Here is a 23770-nt window from a genome sequence, read left to right as displayed (position 1 = left end):
CATCAGCCTCCCAAGTAGCTGGGACTACAGGCGCCCGCCACCACACCCAGTTAATTTTTTGTATTTTTTAGTAGAGACAGGGTTTCACCATGTTAGCCAGGATGGTCTCAATCTCTTGACTTCATGATCCGCCCGCCTTGGCCTCTCAAAGTGCTGGGATTACAGGCATGAGCCACCGCGCCTGGCTTTTTTTTTTTTTTTTTAAGATGGAGTTTCACTCTTGTCGCCCAGATTGGAGTGCAATGGCACGATCTCAGCTCACTGCAATCTCTGCCTCCCAGGTTCAAGCGATTCTCCTACCTTAGCCTCCCCGGTAGCTGGGACTACAGGTGCCCGCCACCACGCCCGGCTAATTTTTTGTATTTTCAGTAGAGACGGGGTTTCACCATCTTGGCCAGGCTGGTCTCGAACTCCTGACCTCTTAATCCACCCACTTCGGCCTCCTGAAGTGCTGGGATTGCAGGCATGAGCCACCACGCCCAGTCTAAAAAAATTTTTAAGTTAGCTGGGCATGGGGGCGTGCACCTGTAGTCCCAGCCACTCTGGAGGCTGAGGCGGGAGGATCACTTGAGCTGCAGTGAACCAAGATTGCCACTGCACTCCAGCCTAGGTGACAGAGTAAGACCCTGTCTCTAAAATAAATACATAAACAAATAAATATTACTTTTTTGAATTATGTCAATAACAAAACAAATTATTATCCCTATTTTATGGATGAGAAAACCAAGACTTAGCAATGTTAGCAAACTTGTCCATGGTCTCCACCTAGCCCACCAGCTACATGTCCCACACAGGAATGAACAACAAACATATTGAAAAAAATAGGCTAATATGATTGCCTGTAATAAGAAATACTTATTCCAAAATAGAATTTAAAAAATAGGATAATATGATTACCTGGAATAAGAGAAACTTTCTGAAGCAAGACACACAAATATAGAAACCATAAATGAAGAAGGTTGATAAATTTAATTATTTAAAATTTAAAACCTCTGTATAATGAGACACCATGTGAGTGAGAAGTTGGAGAAAATCGCTGCAGTCTATATACACCGTCAAGGGATTAGAAGCTGCTAACATTTTTTGTTTTGTTTTGTTTTGAGACGGAGTCTCACTTTGTCACCTAGGCTGGAGTGCAGTGGGTCCCTCTCAGTTCACTGCAACCTCGGGCTCCCAGGTTCAAGCGATTCTCCTGCTTCAACCTCCCAAGTAGCTGGGATTACAGGCGCTTGCCAACACCCAGCTAATTTCTTTTGTATTTTTAGTAGAGACAGGGTTTCACCATGTTGGTAGGCTGGTCTTGAACTCCTGACTTCAAGTGATCCACCCGCTTGGCTTCCCAAAGTGCTGGGATTACAGGCATGAGCCACCGTGCCCAGCCTGTTTTGTTTTTTACTAAGGTAAAATTTACATATAGGCTGGGCGTGGAGGCTCATGCCTGTAATCCCAGTACTTTGGGAGGCCGAGGCGGGCGGATCACAAGGTCAGGAGATCGAGACCATCCTGGCTAACACGGTGAAACCCCGTCTCCACTAAAAATACAAAAAATTAGCCGGGCGTGGTGGCGGGCGCCTGTAGTCCCAGCTACTCGGGAGGCTGAGGCAGGAGAATGGCGTGAACCCAGGAGGCGGAGCTTGCAGTGAGCCGAGATCGCACCACTGCACTCCAGCCCAGGCAACAGAGCGAGACTCCATCTCAAAAAACAAAACAAAACAAAACAAAATTTACATATAGTGAAATGCACAGATCTTAAAGTATAAAATTTCTTGAGTTTTGACAAATGTAATGCTTATCTAAACACCCCAATCAAGACATAAAACACAGGTTGGGCGTGGTGGCTCACGCCATCTCAAAAAAAAAAAAAGACATAAAACACTTCTAGCACTCCAAGAACTTCCTTCCCTCCCCTTTCTAGTCAGTCCCCACTGCCCGTGTCCATAGGCAACTACTATCCTGATTCCGTAACCACATATAGTTATTTTTTTTCTTTAAAATGCCCACATTCACTTAATAGACTGTAAGTGTCGTTAGAGGAGTATCTGCCTGATTGTGTGTGTGTGTGTGTGTGTGGAGGGTAAACAATATATATAATATAAAACTTGCCATTTTAGCTTTTTTTGTTTTTTGTTTTTTGTTTTTTTGAGACAGAGTCTCACTCTGTTGCCCAGGCTGGAGTGCAGTGGTACAATCTTGGCTCACTGCAACCTCTGCTTCCTGAGTTCAAGTGATTATCCTGCCTCAGCCACCCAAGTAGCTGGGATTACAGGCATCTGCCACCATACCTGGCTAATTTTTTGTATTTTTAGTAGAGACAGGGTTTCACCATATTGGCCAGGCTGGTCTTGAACTCCTGACCTCAGGTGGTCCACCCGCCTTGGCCTCCCAAAGTGCTGGGATTACAGACGTGAGCCACCGCTCCTGGCCATTTTAGCTACTTTTAAGTGCATAGTTCAGTGGTATTAATTATATTCACAATTTTGTGCAACTGTCACCACTATTTTCAAAACTTTTTCATCACTCCAAACAGAAATTCTGTAACATTAAGCAATAACTTTCTTTTTTTTTTCCTGGGGGAAAAAAATGGATCATTTATTATATAAAAACATGATTGGCAGAATACAGAAAAACTGTTTCTTTTACCTTTACATATTTATTACGAACACCAAACTGTAACAATTGGAAGAACGAATTTCAAACTACTCAAAATTATTCATTTGGTGAAATTATTCAAGTCATGAATGCTAAGTAAATAGATGCACTTCAAAATATGCAAAGCGTGGCTGAGTGCAGTGGCTCACACCTGTAATCCCAGCACTTTGGGTGGCCGAGGCAGCCAGACCACCTGAGGTCAGGAGTTCGAGACAAGCCTGGCTAACATGGTGAAACCCTCACTGTACTAAAAATACAAAAATTAGCCATGTGTGATGGCGGGTGCCTATAGTACCAGTTACTTGGGAGGCTGAGGCAAGAGAATCACTTGAACCCGGGAGGCAGAGGTTGCAGTGAACTGAGATCAAGCCACTGCACTCCAGCCTGGGTGACACAGCAAGACTCTGTCTTAAAAAAAAAAAGTCATACACCACATTGATAGAATGAACTAGGGAGAAAACACATGGTCATCTCAATTGATGCAGAAAGGCTCTGAAAAAATGAACACCCTTTCATGATTTTATTTATTTATTTATTTATTTTGAGATGGAGTTTCGCTCTTGTTGCCCAGGCTAGAGTGCAATGGCGTGATCTCGGCTCACCACAACCTCTGCCTCCCAGGTTCAAGCAATTCTGCCTCAGCCTGCTGAGTAGCTGGGATTATAGGGATGCGCCACCATACCCGGCTAATTTTTTCGTATTTTAGTAGAGACGGGGTTTCTCCATGTTGGTCAGCCTGGTCTCGAACTTCTGACCTCAAGTGATCTGCCCACCTCGGCCTCCCAAAGTGCTGGGATTACAGGCGTGAGCCACCATGCCTGGCCAACACCCTTTCATGATTAAAACTCTCAATAAACTAGAAATACACAGGAACGTCCTCAAAATGATAAAGGCTATAAACCACAGCTAACATCATACTCAACAGGGAAAGACTAAAAGCTTGTCCCCTCAGACCAGGGACAAGACAAGGATGCCTGCTCTCATCACTTCTATTCAACATAGTACTAGAAGTTCTAGGCAAAGCAATTCGCCAAGAGGAAATAAAAGACTTCCAAATTGGAAAGGAAGAAATAAAAGGATCTCTTTTCACAGACGATATAATTATATATAGAAAATCGTAAGGAATCCACACAAAAATTTTAGAATTAAGTTCAGCAAAGTTGCAGGACACAAAATCAATTCAGTTTTTACACACTTGGAGCAAACAATTTTAAAAGGAAATTTAAATAATTTCCTTTGCAATAGTATCAAAAGAATAAAATACTTAGAAAGAAATTTAACCAAGGAGCTCAAAGATTTGTACACTGAAAATTACAATATACTGCTGACATAAATTAAAGAAGACCCCCAAAAGAGAAAACATCCCACATTCATGGATTGAAGGACTTAATAGTGTTAAGATGGCAATACTACCCAAAGCAATCTGCAGTTTCAATGCAAATTCCTAACAAATCATATCAAATCCCAATGATGGTTTTTAAAGAAATGGAAAAACCCATCCTAAAATTCATACAGAATCTAAAGGGATCCTCAATAGCCAAAACGGTCTTGAAAAAAAAACCGAAGGACTCAATTTCCTGATTTTAAAACTTACTACAAAGCTATCATAATCAAAACAGTGTAGGGGCTGGGTGCAGTGGCTCATGCCTGTAATCCCAGCACTATGGGAGGCCAAGGCAGGTGGATCACCTGAGGTCAGGAGTTTGAGACCAGCCTGGCCAACATGGCGAAACCCCATCTCTACTAAAAATATAAAAGTTAGCTGGGTGACGAGTGCTTATAATCCCAGCTACTCGGTAGGCTTAGGCAGGAGTATCGCTTGAACCCGGGAGACGGAGGTTGCAGTGAGCCATGACTGCGCCACTGCACTCCAACCTGGGGGATAGAGCTAGACTCTGTCTCAAACAAACAAACCAACAAAAACTGTAGTGGGGGCAGGTGTGGTGGCTCATGCCTGTAATTCCAGCACCTTGGGAGGCCGAGGCGGGAGGATTGTTTGAGGCCAGGAGTTCAAGACCATCCTGGGCAACATGGTGAAACCCAGTCTAAAAATAAAAAAATTTAGCTGGGAGTGGGTGCAAGCGCCTGTAATCCCAGGTACTCGGGAGGCTGAGGCACGAGAATTGCTTGAACCTGGGAGACAGAAGTTGTAGTGAGTCGAGATTTGGCCACTGTACTCCAGCCTAGGTGACAGAGTGGCAAAAACAAACAAACAAACAAACTAACAAACAAAAAACAATGTAGTGGGAGGTCAGAGCAACATGGCAGAATAGAAGCCTCCTCAGAACCATCATAAGAACCAAAAATCAGGTGAGTGGTCACAGTAGCTGATTTTAACTTCATATCACGGAAAGAGGCACTGAAGAGGGTAGGAAAAACAGTCTTTTTTTTTTTTTTTTTTTTGGATACAGAGTCTCCCTGTCACCCAGGCTGGAGTGCAATGGTGTAGTCTCGGCTAACTGAAACCTCTGCCTCCCAGGTTCAAGCTATTCTCCTGCCTCAGCCTGCCTAGTAGCTGGACTACAGGCATGCGCCACCATGCCTGGCAAGTTTTTGTATTTTCAGTGAGACGGGGTTTCACCATGTTGGCCTGACCTCAAGTTATCTGACCTCAAGTGACTCCTGACCTCAAGTGATCCGCCTGCCTTGGCCTCCCAAAGTGTTGGGATTACAGGTGTGAGCCACCGCGCCAGCCAGGAAAGAGAGTCTTGAATCATTGACACCACTCCTCCCCCACCCCCTAGCAGTAGCTGCATGGCACAGAGAGAAACTGTGCACTTGGGGGAGAGAGAGCACATGGACTGGAGGATTTGGCACATTGAACTGAGGGACTTGGCAATGAACTCAGTGCTGCCCTGTCACAGTGGAGAGCAAAGCCATGCTGGACTCAGCCAGTGCCTTCCCAAGGAAGGAGCATTTGTATCAGCCTGAACCAGAGGGAAATTGTCCATCCTAGTGGTCAGAACTCAAGTTGTGGCAAGCCTTGCCACCACAGGCTAAAGTGCTCTGGGGTCCTAGATAAATTTGAAAGGCATTTTAGGATACAAGGACTGCAACTTCTAGGCAAGTCCTAGTGCTGGGCTGGCCTTAGAGCCAGTGGACTAGGAAGGCACATGACCTAGCTAAACACTAGCTGGGGCAGCTAAAGGAGTGCATGTACTACCCTTCCCCCAATCCCAGGTGGCATAGCTCACAGCAACGAAAGTAACTCCTTCCTTCTGCTTGAGGAGAGGAAAGCAAAGAGTAAAGAGGGCTTTGTCTTGTATCTTGGATAGCAGATCAGCCACAATAGGATAGAGCACCAGGCAGAGTCATGAGGCCCTCATTCCAGGTCCTAGCTCCTGGATGACATTTTTAGACACACGCTGGGCCAGAAGGGAGCCTGGCGTCCTGAAGGGAAGGACCCAGTCCTGGAAGGACTTATCACCTGCTGACTAAGGAGCCCTTGGTCCCTGAATAGCCAACAGCGATACCCAGGTAGTATCTGTGGACCTTGAATAACAGTCTGAGTTGTGCTGGCTTCAGGTAAGGCCCAGCACATTACCAGCTGTGGTGGCTCTGGTGAAAGACTACTGCTTGAGAAAAGCGGAGAGAAGAGTAAAGGGAACTTTGTCTTGCACCTTAGGTACCAGCTCGGCCACAGTGGGGTAGAGTACCAACCAGATTTTTGGGACCCCCAAGTCCAGACCTAAGCTCTTGGACAACATTTTTGGACCTGCCGTGGGCCAGAGGGGAACCCACTGCCCTAAAGGGTGAGTCCCAGGCCTGAGAGCATTCACCACAAGTTGACTTGAAGAGCCCTTGGGCTTTAAGTGAGTGTTCAGAACTCTCTGTGGGCCAGCGGTGGTGGTGGCCACTGGGAGAGGCTCCTCTGTCCATGGAAAGGGGAAGGTAGAGTGGGAGGCACTTTATCTTGTGGTTTGAGTCCCAGCTTAGCTGCAGTAGAATAGACCACCACGTAGATTTCTAAGGTTTTTGACTCTAATCTCTGGTTCTCAGACAGCATCTCTGGACCCTCCCAGGGCCTGGGGAAACTCACTGCCCTGAAGGGAAAGATAGAAAGCTGACTGGTGGCCCCAGCTGCTGATTGTAGAGCCCTAGGGCCTTGAGTGAACACAGGTGGTATCCGGGTAGTGGTTACAGTGGGCCTTGGGTGAGACCCACTGCTGTGCTGGCTTCAGGTATGACCCAGCACAGTCCCAGTGGTGGTGGTCATAAGAAGGCTGGCATCACCCCATCCCTAGCTCCAGGAAGCTCAGCAAAGAGACAGAGACTCCATTTATTTGGGAGATGGTAAGGAAAGAGAACAAGAGTCTCTGCCTAGTAATCAGAGGATTCTTCTGGATCTTATCTAGGACAACCAAGGTGGTACTTACATGAGTCCACAAGAACCACAGTGTTATTGGGCTTGGAGCTCAAGTCTCTTTGAATACATGGAAAGTCTTCCCAAAAAAGATGGGCACAAACAAGCCCAGACTGCAAAGACTACAATAAATACCTAACTCTTCAATGTGCAGATACCGATGAACATCCACAAGCATCAAGACTATCCAGGAAAACATGACCTCACCAAATGAACCAAATTAGCCACCAGGGTCTAATCCTGGAGAAACACAGATGGGACCTTTCAGACAGAGAATTCAAAAAAGACATTTTGAGGAAACTCAAAGAAATTCACAGTAACACAGAGAAGGAATTCAGAATTCTATCAGATAAATTTAACAGAGATTGAAATAACTAAAAATAAGCAGAAATTCTAGAGTTGGAAAATGCAATTGACATACTAAAGAATGCATTAGAAAGTGAGGTGACTCACACCTGTAATCCCAGCACTTTGGGAGGCCGAGGTGGGTGGATCACCTGAGGTCAGAAGTTTGCGACCAGCCTGGCCAACAAGGTAAAACCCCATCTCGTCTAAAAATACAAAAATTAGCTGGGCATGGTGGCACACACCTGTAATCCCAGCTACTCAGGAGGCTGAGGCAGGAGAATCATTTGAGCCTGGGAGGCAGAGGTTGCAGTGAACCGAGATTTCACCACTGCACGTCAGCCTGGGCAACAGAGTGAGACCCTGTCTCAAAAAAAAAAAAAAAAAAAAAAAGAAAAAAGAAAAAGAAGAATGCATTAGATTACCTTAATAGCAGAACTGATCAAGCAAAAGAAAGAATTAGTGAGCTTGAAGACAGGCTATTTGAAAATATATAGGCAGAAGAGACAAAAGAAAAAAGAATAGAAAATAATGAAAAATACCCTCTTTGAGGATCTAAGAAATAGCCTCAAAAGGAACAAATCTAAGAGTTAATGTGCCACCAGAGGAGGTAGAGAAAGAGATAGGGGTAGAAACTTTTTTCAAGGAATAATAACAGAAAACTTATAAAACCTAGAGAATCAACATTCAAGTACAAGGTTGTAGAACACCAAGCAGATTTAGCCCAAAGAAGACTACCTCAAGGTGCTTAATAATCAAACTCTCAAATGTCAAAGATAAAGGATCTTAAAAGCAGCAAAAGAAAAGAACCAAATAACATACAATGGAGGCTGGGTGCAGTGGCTCACACCTGTAATCCCAGAACTTTGGGAGGCCGAGGCAGGCAGATCATTTGAGGTCAGGAGTTTGAGACAAGCCTGAGCAACAGGGTGAAACCACATCTCTACTAAAAATACACACACACACACAAACAGGCATATTGGTGCATGTCTGTAGTCCCAGTTACTCAGGAGGCTGAGGCAGGAGAATCACTTTAACCTGGGAGGTGCAGGTTGCAATAAGCTGGGATTGCGCCACTGCACTCCAGCCTGGGCGACAGAGCAAGACTCCACCTCAAACAAACAAACAAAACAATGGGTCTCCAATTCCCATCTGGCAGCAGACTTTTCAGTGGAAACCTTACAGGCCAGAAAAGAATGGCATGACATATTGAAAGTGCTAAAAGAAAAAAAAAAAATTACCCTAGAATAGTATGTCTGGTAAAAATATTCTTCAAAAAGGCAGGGCGCAGTGGCTCACGCCTGTAATCCCAGCACTTTGGGAGGCCGAGGTGGGTGGATCACCTGAGGTCGGGAGTTCGAGACCAGCCTGACCAACATGGAGAAACCCCGTCTCTACTAAAAATACAAAATTAGCTGGGCGTGGTGGCACATGCCTATAATCCCAGCTACTAGGGAGGCTGAGGCAGGAGAATTGCTTGAACCTGGGAGGCGGAGGTTACGGTGAGCCGAGATCGTGCCATTGCACTCCAGCCTGGGCAACAAGAGTGAAACTCCGCCTCAAAAAAAAAAAAAAAAAAAAATTCCTCAAACATGAAGGAGAAATAAAGACTTGCCCAGACAAACGAAAATGAAGGATTTCATCAACACCAGACCTGTTCTACAAGAAATGCTAAGGGGAGTTCGTCAATCTGAAAGAAAAGGATGTTCAAGAGCAATAAGAAATCATTTGAAGGTACAAAATTCATTGGTAATAGTAAGCACACAGAAAAATACAGAATATTATAACACTGTAATTTTGGTATATAAACTACCATTATCTTCTTTTTTTGAGATGGAGTTTCACTCTTGTTGCCCAGGCTAGAGTGCAATGGTGCAATCTTGACTCACTGCAACCTCCTCTTCCCAGGTTCAAGCAATTCTCCTGCCTCAGTCTCCTGAGTAGCTGAGATTATAGGCACGCACCACCACACTCAGCTAATTTTGTATTTTTAATAGAGACAGGGTTTCTCCATGTTGGTCAGGCTGGTCTCGAACTTCTGACCTCAGGTGATCCGCCCACCTCAGCCTCGCAAAGTGCTGAGATTACAAGCATGAGCCACCGTGCCGGGTCAACTACTCTTATCTGAAGTAGAAAAGCTAAACAATGAACCAATAGAAAATAATAACTACAACATTTCAAGGCATAGTACAATAAGACATAAAGGGAACCAAATTAAAAAGCAGTGGGGGCCGGGTGCAGTGGCTCATGCCTGTAATCCCAGCACTTCGGGAGGCTGAGGCGGGTGGATCACGAGGTCAGGAGATCGAGACCATCCTGGCTAACATGGTGAAACCCCGTCTTTACTAAAAATACAACAACAACAAAAAAAATTAGCCGGGCTTGGTGGCAGGCGCCTGTAGTCCCAGCTACTCGGGAGGCTGAGGCAGGAGAATGGCGTGAACCCGGGAGGCAGAGCTTGCAGTGAGCCGAGATTACACCACTGCACTCCAGCCTGGGTGACAGAGCGAGACTCTGCCTCAAAAAAAAAAAAAAAAAAAAAAAGCAGTGGGGGCTGGGCACGGTGGCTCACGCTTGTAATCCCAGCACTTTGAGAGGCCGAAGCGGGTGGATCATGAGATCAGGAGTTCAAGACAAGCGTAACCAATATGGTGAAACCCCGTCTCTACTAAAAATACAAAAATTAGCCAGCCGTGATAATGCGCACCTATAGTCCCAGCTACTTGGGAGGCTGAGGCAGGAAAATTGCTTGAACCACGGAAGGCAGAGGTTGCAGTGAGCTGAGCTCACGCCCACTGCACTCCAGCCTGGGCGACAAAGTGAGACTCCATCTCAAAAAAAAAAAAAGCGGTAGTGGCTCAAGCCTGAAATCCCAGCACTTTGGGAGGCGGTAGGCCGGATCTGGGTCAGGAGATGGAGACCATCCTGCCTAACACCGTGAAACCCCGTCTCTACTAAAAATACAAAACTAGCGAGGGTGTGGTGGTGAGAGCCTGTAGTCCCAGCTACTTTCGGGAGGCTGAGAGGCAGGAGAATGCGTGAACCGGGGGCAGAGCTTGCAGTGAGCGAGATCGCACCACTGCACTCCAGCCTGGGGCACAGAGCAAGACTCTGTGTCTCAAAAAAAAAAAAAGGCAAAACAGAGTAGATGAAGTTAAAGTGTAGAAGTTTTTTTATTATTTTTCATTTTGCTTGTTTGTTTTATGCAGCCAGTGTTAAGTTGTCATCAGTTTAAAATAATGGGTAATAACATAGTATTTGGCTGGGCATGGTAGCTCACGCCTATAATCCCAACGCCCGGTAGGCTAAGGTGGGAGAGAGATCACTTTAACCCAGGAGTTAAAAATGTTACTCATTTCGTGGGTAATGGCAAAATATTGACTCCACAAATAAAAAAAAAAATTAGCTGGGTGTGGTGGCATGCACCTGTAGTCCAGCTTCTAGGTAGGCTGAGGCAGGAGAATCACTTGAACTCAGGAGGCAGGGGTTGCAGTGAGCTGAGAGATTATGCCATTGCCCTCTGGCCACAGTGACAGAGCAAGACTCTGTCTCAAAAAAAAAAAAAAAAAAAAAAAAAGATCATCTTGTGAGAGTGGAGTTTCTCAGGAGGGATGCAGGATGGTTCCAGCATACACAAATCAATTAATTAGCGGTATACATATCAACAAAATGAAAGACAAAACGCCGTCATTTCAACTGATGTTGAAAAAAGCATTTGATGAAATTCAACACTACTTCCTAATAAAACCCTCAAAAAACTGGGTGTAGAAGAAACATACCTCAACATTATAAAAACCATGACAGACCCATACTGAATGGGAAAACCTGAAAAGACTTTCCTCCTAAGATCTGGAACACCACAAAAGGATGCCTACTTTCACCACTGTTACTCAACAACACTGTCACTTCCCAAGCTGGAAGCCTTTGCTAGAATAATTAGACAAGAGAAACAAAGGGCATCAAATTGGAAAGAGGAAGAAGTAAAAGTATTCTTGTTTGCAGATGATAGGATCTTATGTTGGAAAAAAAACATAGACTCACAAAACTAATAGAACTAATAAGGGGGACAGTCATGCCAAAGCACCTTAATTCATTTAATGGTGGAAATAATGAACACACATATCAACAAGGGGAGTTCAAGTCATCTCACTTATGACATATAGACAGAATGAATAATATGGTTTTTAGCAATATGATTCTTCTTCCTTTTTTTGAGGTGAGTCGCTCTGTTCCTTGGGTTGGAGTACAGTGGTGCCATCTTGGCTCCTGCAACCTCTGCCTCCCAGGTTCAGCCCGATTCTTCTGCCTCAGCCTCTGGTGGCTGGGACTACAGGCACACACCACTGCGCCTGTGGCTAATTTTGTATTTTTGAAGTAGAGATGGGTTTCACCATGTTGGTCAGGCTGGTCTTGAACTCCTGATCTCATGATCTGCCTTCCTTGGCCTCCCAAAGTGCTGGGATTACAGGCATGAGCCACAGCGCCCGGCCATTCTTTTTTTTTTTTTTTTTTTTGAGGCGGGTCTGGCTCTGTTACCCAGGGGTGGGTGCCTGGCATGATCATGGCTTGCTGCAACCTCCGCCTCCCAGATTCAAGCAATTACCCTGTCTCAGCCTCTCAAGTAGCTGGGACTACAGGCGTGCACCCCCAGATCTGGCTAACTTTTTTTTTTTTTTGAGATGGAGTCTCGCTGTGTCACTCAGGTTAGAGTGCAGTGACGCGATCTCAGCTCACCGTAAGCTCTGCCTCCTGGGTTCACGCCATTCCCCTGTCGCAGCCTCCTGAGTAGCTGGGACTACTACAGGTAGTCTGAGGCCTGGCTAACTTTTTTTGTCTTTTTAGTACAGATGGAGTTTCACCATGGCCAGGCTGGTCTTGAACTCCTGGCCTCAAATGATCCGCCCATCTCGGCCTCCCAAAGTGCTGGGATTACAGCCCGAGCCACTGTGCCAGGCCAGTCAATAATAATTTAATTGTATATTTTTAAATAACTGAAAGAATATAACTGGATTATCTGTAACACAAAAGATAAATGCTTATTTATTATGATGTGATTATTATGTGTTGCATGCCTGTAGCAAAGTATCTCATGTACCCCATAAATATATATGCCTACTATGCACCCACGAAAATTAAAAACAAGAAATTTAAAAAGTTAAAACAGGCCGGGCGCGGTGGCTCAAGCCTGTAATCCCAGCACTTTGGGAGGCCGAGACGGGTGGATCACGAGGTCAGGAGATCGAGACCATCCTGGCTAACACGGTGAAACCCCGTCTCTACTAAGAAATACAAAAAAGTAGCCGGGCGAGGTGGCGGGCGCCTGTAGTCCCAGCTACTCGGGAGGCTGAGGCCGGAGAATGGCGTGAACCCAGGAGGCGGAGCTTGCAGTGAGCTGAGATCCGGCCACTGCACTCTAGCCTGGGCGACAGAGCGAGACTCCGTCTCAAAAAAAAATAAATAAATAAAAATAAAAATAAAAATAAAAATAAAAATAAAAAGTTAAAACAAACAAAAGAAAAAACCCAGTGTGATGCTGACCTAAGGGTAGATAGAGAAACAAATGGAGTAGAATAGAGAACCCAGAAATAGCCGGGTGCGGTGGATCAAGCCTGTAATCCCAGCACTTTGGGAGGCCGAGACGGGCGGATCACGAGGTCAGGAGATCGAGACCATCCTGGCTATCCCGGTGAAACCCCGTCTCTACTAAAAAATACAAAAAACTAGCCGGGCGAAGTGGCGGGTGCCTGTAGTTCCAGCTACTGGGGAGGCTGAGGCAGGAGAATGGCGGGAACCCGGGAGGCGGAGCTTGCAGTGAGCTGAGATCCGGCCACAGCACTCCAGCCTGGGCGACAGAGCGAGACTCCGTCTCAAAAAAAAAAAAAAAGAGAACCCAGAAATAAACCCTCACATATATGGTTAACTGATTTTCAACAATTGATTTTCAACTATTTTCCCTTGTTGAAAATAGTTTTTTAGACTATTTGATGGGGAAAGCATTCATATTTTTGACAAATGTTGGTGGGCAATGGGGGAAACATGCAAAATAATGAAGTTAGACCTTTTCTGTACCCAACATAGAACGCTTAGCTCACATACAAAAAATTAACTCAAAATGGATCAAAGATCTAAACTTAAGTGCAAAAACCATAAAAATCCTAGAAGAAAATATAGGGGAAAATCTTCATCATATTGTATTTGGCAATGATTTCTTAGATATGATACCAAAAGCACAAGCAACAAAAGTAAAAATACATAAATGGGACTTCATCAAAATAAAAAGTTTTGTGCTTCAAAGAATACCAGCCACAAAGTGAAAAGACAGCTCACAGAATGGGAGAAAGTACTTGCAAATCCTACATCTGATAAGGTACTTGTACCTAAAACATATAAATAACTCTTACAATTCAATAAGAAAAAGACAAATAGACCAATTGAAAAATGGGTAAGGGGCCAGGCACGGTGGCTCATGCCTGTAATCCCAGCACTTTGGGAGGCCAAGGCGGGTAGATCACTTGAGGTCAGGAGTTCGAGACCAGCCTGGCCAACATGGTGAAACCCCATCTCTACTAAAAATACAAAAATTAGCCAGGTGTGGTGGTGTGAGTCTATAATCCCAGCTACTCCGGAGGCAGGAAAATCACTTGAACCTGGGAGGCGGAGGTTGCAGTGAGCCAAGATGGCACCACTGCACTCCAGCCTGGGTGACAGAATGAGACTCTGAGTCTCCAAAAAAAAAAAAAAAAAAAAAAAAAAATAGGCTGAGTCTCCAAAAAAGAAAAAAAAAAGAATTCTGATACATACTACAACATGGATGAACCTTGAAAACATTGTGCTAAGTGGCCAGACATAAACTATAGTCAAATATCATATGATTCCATGCATATAAAATGTCCAGAACAGGCAAATCTACAGGGAGATTAGGGACTGCCAGGGGCTGGGCACACAGGGGAATAGAGAATCACTGCCTAATGGGTTTGGGGGTTCCCTTTGGGGTGATGAGAATGTTTTGGAGCTAGATCAAGGTGATGCTTGCAAACATTGTGAATGTACTTAATGCCACTGAATTGTACACTGTAAAATGGTTAAATGGTAAATTTTACATTGTGTTTATTCTACTACAATTTCTTTTTAAAAACTGAGCTTATTATTTTTTCTGTTTTTTCCTTTTGAAACAGGGTCTTGTTCTGTTGTCCAAGATGGAGTGCAGTAACACGATCATGACTCACTTCAGCCTCGACCTCCTGGGCCCAAGTGGTTCTCCCACCTCAGACTCCCAAGTAGCTGGGACTACAGGCCAGCACCACCACACCTGGCTAATTGTTTTGAATTTTAGTACAGATGAGGTTTTGCTATGTTGCTCAGGCTGGTCTGGAACTCCTGGGCTCAGGTGATTCACACACCTCAGCCTCCCAAAGTGCTGGGATTACGGGCGTGAGCCACTGTGCCCAGCCTACTTTTTCTTCATTTAACTTCTCTTACTGTGTCTTCATCTCAGGTAACAGCGTGATCATCTACTCAGTCTCCCAAGCAAGAAACCTCTGAGTCAGCCTGGACTCCACCCTCTGCCCTTATCCCACGCAATCCATGCATCACAGTCTTCCAGAAGCCTTCCCCTCCTCTCCATTCCCTTTGCTTCCTTCAGGCTTTCTTTGTCTCTCACCAGGACTCAGCAGTGTCTCCTCACCCTTCTCGCTGCCTCCACTTTCTCCTCCATTCAATGCACCCTCCACATTGCCTCCTGAGTTTGTTTCCTAAAAGAGCAACCTCAAGACTCAGCTGCTCTGCCTGAAGAACTCTGCTGCCTCCAGTAGAAAGCTCCACCTTTTTTTTTTTTTTTTTTGAGACCGAGTCTCGCTCTGTTGCCCAGGCTGGAGTGCAGTGGCACAATCAAGGCTCACTGCAAGCTCTGCCTCCTGGGTTCACACCATTCTCCTGCCTCAGCCTCCCAAGTAGCTGGGACTACAGGCGCCCGCCACCACGCCTGGCTAATGTTTTGTATTTTTAGTAGAGATGGGGTTTCACCATGTTAGCCAGGATGGTCTCGATCTCCTGACCTCATGATCCACCCACCTCGGCCTCCGAAAGTGCTGGGATTACAGGCGTGAGCCACTGCGCACGGCAAAAGCTCCAGCTTTTGAAACAGATATGATCCTCCAGCTGGGGCGCCGTAGCTCACGCCTGTAATCCCAACACTTTGGGAGGCTGAGGTTAGAGGATCACTTGAGCTCAGGAGTTCAAGTCCAGCCTGGGCAACACAGCAAGACCTCCACTGAAATTCAAAAAAATTAGCCAGGCGTGGTGGCTATAAGAATTAAGGAAAGACAAGAGAAACATGAAGGGTGGCTTGACAGTCATCAGGGATAGGTTTATTTTGAATAAACCTGAGAGGGGTGGCTGGCAGGGTTAGGTCAGAGCCACCCTCTCTTACAGACTAAGAGTTTGTAAGGATTCAGGGTGGGAGAGTTTATCAGAGGCTTGGACTGCTTCTGTGTCTCTTTGTTGTACTTATGTTGTGTTTATCTTTTTTCTGCAGCTACAGGCATATCCCCTGAGTCTGCTTTTAACTTCCATATCTTAGTTCACCTGAAGGGAAAGAAATGTGCTTATTAAGGCCCATTATTTTTTGTTTGTTTGTTTGTTTGTTTTGAGACAGTCTCTCTCTGTCGTCCAGGCTGGAGTGCAGTGGCGTGATCTCAGCTCACTGCAACCTCTGCCTCCCACATACAAGGGATTCTCCTGCCTCAGCCTCCTTAGTAGCTGGGATTACAGGTGCACACCACCATGCCCGGCTAATTTTTGTATTTTTAATAGAGATAGGGTTTCACCATGTTGGCCAGGCTGGTCTGGAACCTCAGCCTCCCAAAGTGCTGGGATTACAGGCATAAGCCACCGCGCCCGGCCTAAGGCCCACTGTTTTACTGGGGCCCATTGTATGAGAGTGAAGTTTGGCAGTTACCCACGAGACTTTGCCTCCACCTCCCTCTGTACCCAAACTGTCTTATCTGTGTTTTACTGTCTGCTCTTTCTGTCTGCTTGTAGTTAGAAGTGATTTCCTTGAAATGCATGAGGCTAGAAAGGGAGCTGGAACTTAAAGTGGTGATGTTTGTCCTAGATGACGGTGCTCCTGCTCCATCAGTGGCATATGGCTATAGTCTCAGCAGCTTGGGATGCTAAGGCAGGAGGATCGCTTAAGCCTAAGAGCTTGAGACTGCAGTGAACTGTGATTATGCCACTGCACTCCAGCCTGGGCGACAGAGCAAGATTCTGTCTCAAAAAATTAATAATAATAATGCATTAATTTTGAGACAGGATCTTGCTTTGTCACCCAGGCTGGAGTGCAGTGGCAGAATCTCTGCTCACTGCAGCCTTTGCCTCCCGGGTTCAAGCAATTCTTCTGCCTCAGACTCCCTAGTAGCTGGGACTACAGGCGCGCACCACCAGGCCCAGCTAATTTTTGTATTTTTAGTAGAGACGGGGTTTCGCTGTGTTGGCCAGGCTGGTCTCGAACTTCTGACCTCGAGTGATCTGCCCTCTTCGGCCTCCCAAAGTGCTGGGATTACAGGTGTGAGCCACTGTGCCCAGCCTACTGTTTTTTTAAGAGATCCTTCAAAACCTGGCCTTAACCCTCCTTTCCGGCATCAGCTTTCATTTTTCATTCCAGTCACATAAATGTCTCACAATTCTACCTACTCCATACCTCCATATTTTTGGCTGGTGCAGCTCTCTCTTCTTTCTGCCTTGTACACATTTTCTCTTTCTTCAAGACCAATTTCAAAGGTCACAGCCTCTGTAATGCCTTCCCCCACTCTCAGGATTGAGCTCCCATTCCCACTGAACCTCGGCGAGTCTCCACCCCTCACAGTACATAGCACCCTGCATGTTAACTGTCTTGTAGAAAAATCCCTCTCCTTTGTTTTTTATTTATTTGTTTATTTACATACAGAATCTCCCTTTGTCTCCCACGCTGCAGTGCAGTGGTGCGATCATAGCTCACTGCAGCCTCCACCTCCTGGGCTCAAGCGATCCTCCTGCCTCAGCCTCCCCAAGTAACTGGGACTACAGGCATGTGCTATCGCACTCGGCTAATTTTTAAATTTTTTGTAGAGGTGGGGTTCTCACTATGTTGTTGCCCAGGCTGATCTCAAACTTCTGCCCTCAAGTGATCCTCCCATCTTGGCCTCCCAAGGTGCTGGGCCAGGTGCTGTGGTACCATGCTAGATGGTATGTCACAGGTAGCCAGCGGTTCCTGGTAGTGACTATATTCAGAACGGCAGTTACAAGTAATCAGTTTCTTCTGCAGCAAGCCCAGGGGCACAGGAAGACAGTCCTGACTCCAGGGGCTAGCACCTGTTGGGGATTCTGGGATGCCAGGGCTAGCTCCACTCCTAGGGAAACTATATTGTCAGACAGGGCAACTGAGGCAGAAACCTCGGCCAACAGAGCAGAGAAGAGGAAAGGCAGGGGTCTGGTGGGCATCAGGGTTTCCAGGGCTCATTTCGGCAGTTAGAGGAAGGCAATGGCTTTTTGGAGAACAGAGTGAAGGACATATTGTGTGGGAAATGTCAGGGATGCGGCAAGGGAGGTGAATTAGCGGGGTACGAACTCCATCGCTTAGCCTAAAGCTTTTCCTGGTCTTTCCATCTTCACTGGCCAAAGCAGCTGTCATACAACTGGGTCCTTTGCTGCTATGATTCCAGGGCTGGAAGGGTCCTTAAAGATATTCCAGCCGACGCCCTGGGTAATGCTGGAATGCCTCCTAGACTTTAGGCTCGAGCCACACACTCCCAGAACTAGTAAAGCCCTCAGAGACCTGGGGACCTGGTATGCAGGGCCCGCTCCTGCCTCCCTTGGGGGAGTTTTCCCCACCGCCTCCTTTCTTTGCCTGGTCTAAGTCCCAGCTCCCAGAAAGAGGTCCATACCTGAGATATCTCCACTTCCTCCTCCTGCAGAGCCAGCTTAAAGTCAGGAGGCGGCACAAGGCCGCGAAGCTCCGAAAGTCCTCCAGATTCTTTTGTGGTCAAGCCAGTTTCATTCAAATGAACCTTGTTCCCTGAGGATTTGTTCATGGGGGAGTTATTGTGTACTTGATCATAGTTCCCATGGCTACCGGCTCACAGTGTGAAGGGAATGGGCATACATCCACCTCCTCCTGCAAAATTGGGATTTGACCTCATTTATAACCAAACATGCAGCAGGCAACCTTGCAAATGACACAGCATAAAGAGAGTCCAGAGATTTCTGAATGACTTAGTAGAAAAGAACATTAAATAAAATGGTACATGTGGAAGGATGTGTTCTCTCCCTGGTTCAACTTAGGTGCATAATAGCTGTTCATAGCAGTATTAACCTTGACATTCAGAAGGGAGACCATTCAACTGAAAGGTTGCAAATTGGCAACCCTCAGCCAGAATCTCACCCATAGACCTATTTATCCAATTTCAGAGTACTATGGTTTGAACGAGTCCCTCAAAGCTCAGGTGTTGGAAAGTTAATCCCTGATGTAATACTGTTGAGAGGTGGGATCCTCAAGAAGCCATTATAATGGATTAATGCCATTATTTCAGGAATGGGTTTGTTATAAAAGCAAGTTCAGCCCCCTCTCCCTCTCTCTCATGCTCTCTTGCTACGTGATGATGTCTCACCAGAGGCAGCTCCTGTATCTTGGACTTCACAGCCTCCAGAACTATAAGTCAAATAAATGTCTATTGTTTCTAAACTACACAGACTGTGATATTCTGTGATAGCAACATGAAGTGGACACAGAGTGAAAACTTGTTCTGAGTCAACTTTAAAAAAATCAGTATCTTTCACTGAAAAAAAAAAAAAATCCAGGCCCGGTACAGTGGTTCATACCTATAATCCCAGCACTATGGGAGGTCGAGGTGGGTGGATCACGTGAGGCCAGGAGTTTAAGACCAGCCTGGCCAATATGGTGAAACCCCATCTCTACTAAAAATACAAAAATTAGCCAGGTGTGGTGGCATGCACCTGTAATACCAGCTACTTGGGAGGCTAAGGCACAAGATTCGTTTGAACCCAGGAGGCAGAGGTTGCAGTGAGCCAAGATTGTGCCACTGCACTCCAGCCTGGGTAACAGAGTGAGATCTTGTCTCCAAAACAAACAAACAAACGAACAAACATCCAGATTCCAGTGTCAATGTCCTTCTGTTAAGGGCTACCAAGAACACACTTAAAAGAAAGTTTTAAAACAAAGTTGGGGGACTGGGTGTGGTGGCCCATGCATGTAATCCCAGATCTTTGGGAGGCTGAGGTGGGAGGATTGCTTTAACGTGGGGGTTTGAGACTAGCCTGGGCAACATGGTGAAACCCCATCTCTATAAAAATTACAAAAAATTAGCCAAGCGTGGTAGCATGTGCCTGTAGTCCTAGCTACTCAAGGGGGCAGAGGTGGGAGAATCACCTGAGCCTGGGAGGTTGAGGCTGCAGTAAGTCATGATTGCAGCATTATACTCCAGCCTGGGCAAGAGAATGAGACCATGTCTCAAAAAAACAAAACAAAGCAAACAAACAAACAAACAAACAAAAAAACCCAAAACAATGACAACAAAAACCCAAAACAAAAAAAGTCAGTTTTATGGACTCATTGCAATGAAGGAGACCACATAATATGGGGAACCGCAAGGCATCTCAGAAAGAGGTGTTGAAGATGACTTAGACTGGGCATGGTGGCTCCCGCCTGTAAGCCCAGCAATATGGAATGCCATGGCAGGAAGATTGCTTAGGCCCAGGAGTTCAAGACCAGACTAGGCAACATAGTGAAACCCCATGTCTAATTAAAAAAAAAAAAGACTTATTGTAGGACTTATGCTCATGTTATGTTTCAGGAGAGGATTCGAGGCAAGAGGGTTTGCTCTGGTTTAGACGCATCACGAAGGAAGGGGTAATTCTTTTTTTTTTTTTTTGAGACGGAGTCTCACTCTGTCACCCAGGCTGGAGTGCAGTGGCACAATCTCGGCTCACTGTAAGCTCCACTTCCCAGGTTCACGCCATTCTCCTGCCTCAGCCTCCCAAGTAGCTGGGACCACAGGCGTCCGCCACCACGTCCGTCTAATTTTTTTTAGTAGAGATGGGGTTTTACCATGTTAGCCAGGATGGTCTCGATCTCCTGACCTCATGATCCGCCCGCCTCGGCCTCCCAAAGTGCTGGGATTACAGACATGAGCCACCATGCCCAGCCAGGAAGGGGTAATTCTATGTCTGAGTATCTTAATTTTCAACTGAAAGGTGGGAGAAAGGAGCAGAACTAAATAGTTTGGACAATGTTCTTGTTTTTGTCTGTGTTCAGACATCATGAGTACACAGTGGCCTTGTTTTTGTCTGATCCACCACAGTCATAGAGTGGCCTTGTCTCTGTCATGGTGTTCTACAAAACTGTTGATGTTGGCTGGGTGCAGTGGCTCACGCCTGTAATCCCAGCACTTTGGGAGGCCGAGGCAGGTGGATCATCTGAGGTCAGGAGTTTGAGATCAGTCTAGCCAACACGGTGAAACCCTGTCTCTATTTTAAAAATACAAAAATTAAGCCAGGTGCAGTGGCTCATGCCTGTAATCCGAGGTTACATATCCTCCCCCGCCTCCCCCCTCCTCTCCCCTTCCCACCCCTCCCCTCTCTCCCTCCCCTCCCCTCCTCTCTCCCCCTCCCCTTCCCTCCCCTCCCCTCTCCCCTTCTCTCCCCTCCCATCTCCCCTTCCATCCCCTTCACACCCCTCCCCTCTCTCCCTCCCCTTTTTTTTTGCTCTGTCGCCCAGGCTGGAGTGCAATGGCACAAACTCAGCTCACTGCAACCTCCGCCTCCCAAGTTCAAGCGATTTTCCTGCCACAGCCTCCCAAGTAGCTGGGATTACAGGCGCCTGCCACCATGCCCAGTTAATTTTTTGTATTTTCAGTAGAGTCGGGATTTTGCCATGTTGGCCAGGTCACCTGATCTCAGGTGATCTGCCCACTGCGGCCTCCCAAAGTTGCTGGGATTACAGGCCTCAGCCACCGCGCCTGCTACATCCATCCTTTTTATATTGACTTTGCCTCTTATAGACAAATGATATTCAAAATACTAGACAAGAAGACACTGTAGAAATGAGTGTAGAAGGACAGAAAACAATTGCACCAAGGACAAAATAAATACCTGATCAGATAATCAAAAATCCAGCGTGGGGGCCTTATTCCAGGAGTAAAAAAACTGAAAAAACAAATAAACCCACTGCTTGGCAGGGCATGGTGGCTCATGCCTATAAGCCCAGCACTTTGGGAAACCAAGGTGGGAGGATCACTTCGAGCTCAGGAGTTTGAGACCAGCCTGGGCAACATGGCGAAACCCTATCTCTATAAAAAAATTTTTTTTTTTTTTTTTTTTTTTGAGACGGAGTCTCGCTGTGTCACCCAGGCTGGAGTGCAGTGGCGCGATCTCGGCTCACTGCAAGCTCCGCCTCCCGGGTTTACGCCATTCTCCTGCCTCAGCCTCCCGAGCAGCTGGGATTACAGGCGCCCGCCACCTCGCCCGGCTAGTTTCTTTGTATTTTTTAGTAGAGACGGGGTTTCACCGTGTTAGCCAGGATGGTCTCGATCTCCTGACCTCGTGATCCGCCCGCCTCGGCCTCCCAAAGTGCTGGGATTACAGGCTTGAGCCACCGCGCCCGGCCTATAAAAAAATATATAAAAATTAACTGGCATTGCCAGGCGTGGTGGTGGCTCATGCCTGTAATTCCAGCACTTTGGGAGGCCGAGGCGGGTGGATCACCTGAGGTCAGGAGTTCGAGACCAGCCTGACAAACATGGAGAAACCCCGTCTCTACTAAAAATACAAAATTAGCCGGGCGTGGTGGTGCATGCCTGTAATCCCAGCTACTCAGGAGGCTGAGGCAGGAGAATCGCTTGAACCTGGGAGGTGGAGGTTGCAGTGAGCTGAGATGGTGCCATTGCAGCCTGGGCAACAAGAGTGAAACTCCGTCTCAAAAATAAATAAATAAATAAATAAATAAATAAATAAATAAAATAAAAAGTAAACCCAATGCTTACGGATATCAACAAAATATCAGAACGCAATTCAATTAGCTCCCAACCATCAGTAGGATGGCACCTCACAGACATAAGCAGTTTCAGGTGTACATACAATGATGAGTCAAGGGTCCCAGTCCCAGGCAGTGAGGGCTTCAGCTGAATCTTTGTTGCTCCTCCATTTCTGATAGTATCTTCCAACCAAGGACCACCAGGAAGCACCTGTAGTTGAACAAGGGCGGCTGAACAACATGGATATCTCAGCAAGAGCATGTGTGAAAGGACTTATTACAGGATTGGAGCTTTCGTTAGGGGACTTCTTAGGCAGGTTCAAAAAGGGGGGCATTTGCTCTGGGTTGGATGCTATCAGGAGGTTGGGATAATTATTTTTGGTTATATTAATAATTCTTATCTAGCAGATGGGAGGAATGAATCAAGCTAAAACTGTACTTAGTAAAGCAGCAGCAGTGGCCGGGTGCAGTGGCTCATGCCTGTAGGCCCAGCACTTTGGGAGGCCGAGGCGGACAGATCACCGGAGGTCAGGAGTTCGAGACCCGCCTGGGCAACGTGGTGAAACCCCATCTCTACTAAAAATACAGAAATGATCTGGGCATGATGGTGGTTGCCTGCAATCCCAGCTACTCTGGAAGCTGAGGCAGGAGAATCACTTGAACCTGGAGGTGGAGGTTGCAGTGAGCCAAAATCGCATCACTGCACTCCAGCCAGGGTAACAGAGCAAGACTTCATTTCAAAAACAAAACAAAACAGACAAAAACAACAACCAAAAAAGAAGCAGCAGTGACTTACCCTGTGGGAGTGAGGATTGTGTTGGTAATTTTCGTGGTTTGGACAATGTTCTTGTTTCTGTGTTGAGGCTTAATTATGGAATGGTCTTTTTCTCTATCATCAGTCAAAGAGGGACCTTGTCTGATGTTTTTTGTGAAATTATGCTCAACAGGACACCACCATGGCCTCACTGTTGGTGCCAGGCCAGCTCCTAGCAACATCAAGGCTTCTGGAGTGAGGGTGCAAACCAGCTCCCAGCTGGCAGCAGTTGCTTTTCTCTTTTACACCGCCACACTCGAAATCAGAATTGGCAACCCCTTTGGTAGAACATGAGCTCCCGGTCACTATAAGCCCACTTATACCCAGTAACGGGCCTACGTCACTCATTTACACTCTGACCTCTCTCCTGCGAGGTTGGTGATTGCACCAACCACGCCCAGAGAAAAGTCACTCGTCCAGCATCTCCCAGGGACCTGCTGGCAGGGCTGAAGATAGAACTCTGACTCTGTTTTCCCTCCAGCAACTTCCCTTGCTAGACATTAAAGTGGATTGTTAAATCCCTGATATATCGGCTTCTAAACTGGATGCAGATCGGGTCAGATAAAAACACTTCTCA

General features: G+C 46.3%; 1 protein-coding gene across 1 annotated transcript in view; it reads right to left on the bottom strand.

Moving 5' to 3' along the window:
- TMEM219 (transmembrane protein 219) overlaps positions 1-18404 on the bottom strand; it is a 36035-nt gene extending 17631 nt beyond the window's left edge. Inside the window, exon 1 of the mRNA XM_009198862.4 lies at positions 18277-18404. The gene's annotated coding sequence lies outside the window, so the exon portion shown is untranslated. The remainder of the gene's footprint in view (positions 1-18276) is intronic.
- Positions 18405-23770: the final 5366 nt, after the last annotated feature.

Source organism: Papio anubis, chromosome 18 (genome assembly GCF_008728515.1).
Source record: "Papio anubis isolate 15944 chromosome 18, Panubis1.0, whole genome shotgun sequence".
NCBI classification, from domain to species: domain Eukaryota; kingdom Metazoa; phylum Chordata; class Mammalia; order Primates; family Cercopithecidae; genus Papio; species Papio anubis.
Note: the sequence above shows the minus strand (reverse complement) of the source record. Positions and strands in the feature narration are given on the sequence as shown.